This window comes from Lolium rigidum, chromosome 5 (assembly GCF_022539505.1).
Source record: "Lolium rigidum isolate FL_2022 chromosome 5, APGP_CSIRO_Lrig_0.1, whole genome shotgun sequence".
In the NCBI taxonomy this organism is placed as follows: domain Eukaryota; kingdom Viridiplantae; phylum Streptophyta; class Magnoliopsida; order Poales; family Poaceae; genus Lolium; species Lolium rigidum.
The window spans coordinates 104,924,100-104,929,749 of NC_061512.1; the positions used below are offsets into that span (position 1 = coordinate 104,924,100).

Genomic DNA, 5,650 nt, shown 5'->3' on the forward strand with positions numbered 1-5,650 from the left:
TCTTGGATAATTTGATACTTGGCAATTGTTGTGCTCATGTTTAAGCTCTTGCATCATATACTTTGCACCCATTAATGAAGAAACACTTAGAGCTTGCTAATTTGGTTTGCATATTTAGTTTCTCTAGAGTCTAGATAATATCTAGTATTGAGTTTTGAACAACAAGGAAGACGGTGTAGAGTCTTATAATATTTACAATATGTCTTTTATGTGAGTTTTGCTGTACCGTTCATCCTTGTGTTTGTTTCAAATAACCTTGCTAGCCTAAACCTTGTATCGAGAGGGAATACTTCTCATGCATTCCAAATCCTTGAGCCAACCACTATGCCATTTGTGTCCACCATACCTACCTACTACATGGTATTTATCCGCCATTCCAAAGTAAATTGCTTGAGTGCTACCTTTAAAATTCCATCATTCACCTTTGCAATATACTAGATGGACCCAGCACGCTCTGCCGCGCCGCTCTCCCGTACATGCATTTAATTTCTGTGACATGGCTGTCCTTTTGCCGACACATACATGGTTTTGTTCTTGCTCGCTGGGTTTTGGCCTTGGGTGTACTGCCCGAAAATTTCTATCCTAGTAGACATCTACAATTTTGTAGGTGAACAGGTTTGAACGTGTGACCGCCGTAAAGCACAACAGGAAACTAACTGCTCCCATAAACTTGTGAATGTCATGACCATAAAGGCAGGTTTATCAAGTCTAATTAGCCAAACAAACTATTCAACAGGAAACAAAAGAAAATAAACACAGATTACCTACGCAAGATGACTAAATGCAACCTGACAAGCTCATTATACCTTTCATCATGTTGCTCCAATGCTCCATAAATGCGTCACTATTGTGCGGATTTTTGCACCTTCGTGAACCATCGGGTCCATCTCTAGCGAAACTCAAAAGGCAAAGCGAAAACATAATAGTGCCATCACAACAACAGTGGGCAACGGGAACAGGAAAACAAACACATGAGAAGGTAAATGCAGTATACAAAAGTAGTCAGGATGTCCAATAAGCAGTAAACGAACAATGGATGGTTGTATAAAGAAACCAATCAGTAAAGAGGACCAGCCAAACTCGGAAAATTAAATGTAGGCACATATAGTACACGCACGGCAACCAGAGAGGCCACAAGCAACCAACATCCCCAACACCCAAACGGTTGCCTTATATGAAGCTACCGCAACTAACAACAATGAGTATGATCGCCTTAGGAACATTATTTCCACAAGGCTGGAGCTAATTCAGTATAAACAATCAAAATACATACCTATAAGAGAAATATCAGCCAGAACTATATGTAAATGAGATTGGTATTGTATCTCACACCTTAAATATGCGGAATTGCACATATTGCTAACAACAGTTACTAATACATGATGAGATCATAGTTCATATAATGAACTAATGGAAGCTCAAATTAGCACAAACTGTATTTTGGATCTAGCAAAATACTATTTTCATTGATAATTTTCAACTATAGGTAATAAGCCCGATGTAGCAATAATAATAGTACACTGATACTGACTGAAAATTAGTATGACCCAAAGACAAAAGTTGGGTGCTATAACTAAAATTTGCACTGCTATTAACCAAAAAATAGTATGGCCCAGAGACAAAAGTTGGGTGCGATACTTGAAATTCTTGGTAAGCATACTCTTGATACTTACCACCATACTATGGATTTCCAGGAAACTGTACCTATGGGGAAAAAATCATGTGCGCCATTGATAGAGAGGTTAAAACAGAACTACAGTTACCAAATGGTTGAGGTAAGGAAAAATAATTCTTGGGCATGCAATCATTGGAAAACTACATAAATTATTCTTTACATAAATGTCACACAAGAATAAAATACTTGGACTACAGGGAAGTATCAATATATTTCTCAATCACACAGTCATATTTTTTATTAGAGCTTGCCACTAACTGATCTATGAAAAAAAAACAATAGGCTGGTTCATCACTGAATTCATGTACACTTCACGATACATTAATTTCTGCAACCATACTAAAACAACAAAAAAGTACATAACAACAATTTGGGTGATTTTCGGAGATACTGGTGTATCTGCGGTGAGGGACAAAACCAATGGGTTCCCAAGGATATACGTGGCACCATTAGTAGATAATGTGATGTACTTCCAGAGTATATGGATGCAGTTTCTTCAGGGAGGTGAGTCCAAATTTCATTACAGCGAATAAGCCGAAAACAAGCTATAACAATCAGTTGTAAGTAGTAACTCCATTTTCTAACAGTCTAAATGCATAAAACAATGAGAACATGATTCCTCTCCCATACTGGTAGAACTAAAGAGATATAAGATTTGAAACCACAGATATTAATAAGAACCAATGAATAGCATCGTGTAAACCTGGTTATCATCAGGCTACCATGGTCTCCTGGTGGTACTCATTTATGAGAAAATCCGGGGATGATATTTGTTGTACACCATTAAATATATTTTTCATTATTTCTAATAAATTATGGCAGTAATAAAAAGTAGATGGGTATAGATAACGAAATGCTGGGAAAATATACTTTAAATGTTTTGCAACTACTCTATAATTCACATATATTTTACAACCACGCTTACCTAATATCCGATGCACAGTCTGCATGGTGAATTGCAAAAGTAGGTAAGCCAAATGATTAATAGACCGTCAATACTAATATTTAAATCCATATTTATTTTAGAGATAATTCCTCAAATTTATCATTCGTACAACTAAGGCTCTGTTTTATCTATGCGTGTAGAAGAAAAGTACACCGAACTAAATGACATCATTCATAAGGAAAATCAGAACACCTTTTTAATTACCCAATAGTTGCATAATGCCCACAAACCCCACTGATGCAGACATTTCAGTAGTTCTAGCTATAGCATGAAATCAACCAAGAAATTTAGAGATAAACGAAATCAAGAGATTTCCTTTGATATTAAAAATCAAAGTGTGACTGACTGAGATATGGTTACTCATTTTTGTTTCAAGAAACCATATGGAAGGTATCATACGTAATTAAAAAAAAGGAAAAAAACAATTATTCAACAACGAATTCCTCATCCTAACTTATCTCGTCCAAGTTCAATCTGAATGTGAAAGTTTAGGTGATGCCAATATGCAGAGCTAAGGATCATCTCAATCTAGATGTGTCATAAAATAAGAATGCTGAAACGATTATCTCAAATAGAAATACATATGGCCAGACCTTCCTGAAGTCATCACAAGAGAATAAAGGTGATGACGACAATAGAAACTTAGACAAAGACTACGCCCTATCCCCCAGCACACGGCCGATGTGTAATACGCTGCCTTCAGCCCATGCTTATTTCTCCATTATATTCCTGATATGCACCCTAGTTCTGGTTATCCACAACAGGCATGACAAACGCTGAATAAGCCGGAGCACCAAACTGAAGCACATAAGATTCGTTGAGAAGATAATTTTCAGTATTGAGGAACCATGTGGAAAATGATTGAAACACGTTAACCTATATTAACAGCTTCTCACATATGGACATACATAACTATCACATACAGGCCTACAATTCCAGACACTACTTTCTCCAAGGTTTATTGAGATTCAAATCGAGCTCAAAACAATAAATTGGTGGACATATTACTGAACAATTAATGAAAATGCAATAAGTACTAACAATTTTTTTTTACTTGAGTACTCACCAAATTATTAAGAAATGACATTGGCAAGTATCCAACTATCATATCCGAGGGCTGACGTATCTAATTAAATTGTGTTACTTGGATTTTAAGGATCGACAAAGCCACAATCGAGCTGATATGCGATCATGCATTAATCATAGTAAATGAGTTATTATTTGGATTCAATATGAATAATATTTTGCCAGAATAAAGGAAGTACAGTTGATTTGATCAAATGAAAATAAAAAGGGGTGACATAGGAGTTGAAGATCAGAAAATGTGAGCAATGTAAGGGCTCGCATGCTGTCTGAGTTGTCACAGGTTGATTGAACAGAGTTACATTCATTCCAAATTAATGATGCCATCTTAAATGACCAGCACTCCACACCTAAGGCATCTAGCATGTGCTTGGGATGCCAATCCTAGATTTTGAAAAATATTCTCAAACAAAAGCAATCTGCAAGATATTTCTCATGGACTCTTTTGTTTCGACCACAGCGGACAAAGCAGCACCTTAGAGAATCCAAAATGCAAACGGTAAAATCAAGTAATAAGCTAATAGCACATATAGCTATAACGTTCTGGAACAAACATTTGTATCATAACTATTTTCAGGAGAAGCACAAATGAATGTGGAGTGTTTTCAGTAAGCCGTATTAGAGCAAATGAGAGAAAACTGATAGATAGTGCACATGAAGTGTAGTTGTGAGTAAGAAGTACATATAAATTCAGCATTCATAGTATTTTCCTTTACCCTTTAACCCAATAGAGTAGCTTATTTCTGGCCGTACTAATCAATATAGTAATGAATATATGGCTATATGCATGAGAAAATATCTATGCAGCCAACATTTTTATACTGTGGACTTCGGAATAAATTTAACAAAAGCATTGTATTGTCAGTAAGAATTTAACATATATGTAATTATTTCATTATCACCTGCAGTAGCGTTGATGCCAAATCACATACACCATATTCAAGGGATCCACAATCATTTGTAGCCAAGCTGCCATTTCTCATCTTCCTGTAGTCACAAGTAATGACCATGGATTCAGTAGAATGCTACTTCTTCTAACCATGACACAACCCATCACCATCGCTGAAACAACCAATATGATATTTCACACATACATAGCAGGAGTTCCTACCTACAGATCTGAACTTGTTACACGTCTACAATATGCCTAGCAGAAGAAACGGCTGCAATCCCATGTCCTCAACTCCAGCTGCCGCTTCTGCAGTTATATTCTAAAGTTCCCCGATGGTGGTCCTCAGGATAGTGAACTCTTGATGATTTATTTGTACCAACCGAAGCTATTGATAAAATGCAGAGAAAACAAATAATCAAACACCTAGCAGGCAATGGTGAGCAGATGGAATGACGTTACTACTCTAAACCTCAATAGTTTAATTGGAATCCACATTAATCATGAATTACAATGGATTAGCACCAAGTCTGAATCCTCATATTACTAATTGCTAACGTGTTTGCGTAGGGCAGGGTAGTGGGGTACCTGGGCCTTGTTCGTGAGGAAGCCAATCCCATGGTTGCTGGTCTCCTCAGCCCAGCCTCTCATCGCCCCAAGTTTTTCTCGCTGGGTAGGCCTTCTCGTGCAGGTCGCATGGTTGGTACAGCCAGCGACCTTGGTCCGGCCGCCTCCGCACGGGCAGCCGTTGAGATTTTTGCAGCCTTGTTCTTCTTGAGTCGCCCTGAGCACCCCCCCTACCAGCTCTCCTTGCCGGCAAGAGCCACGGCGAAGACATGCGGCGACAGCGGCGTCGCCAAGAGCCACACGCACCGCCCTAGATGAACCGGCGAAGAGGAGGGCGAATAGAACTGCCACCGCACGAAAGAATAGGGAAGGAAGATCAAATCCCTGGTCAGAAGAAACCGGAACCGACCCCGTGCCCCCTTTCCTCGCTCAACACAGACGATTAACAAAACGAAATTTTCCCTGCAATGGGGCCCACGATAGGGACTGG

General features: G+C 38.4%; 1 long non-coding RNA gene across 1 annotated transcript; it reads right to left on the reverse strand.

Moving 5' to 3' along the window:
• Positions 1 to 1,893: 1,893 nt before the first annotated feature.
• Positions 1,894 to 5,378, reverse strand: LOC124656005. The gene is made up of 3 exons (XR_006988744.1): positions 5,182 to 5,378; positions 4,607 to 4,981; positions 1,894 to 3,368 (listed from the first exon to the last, which is right to left on the reverse strand). It is a non-coding gene; the product is annotated as an uncharacterized LOC124656005 (long non-coding RNA).
• Positions 5,379 to 5,650: the final 272 nt, after the last annotated feature.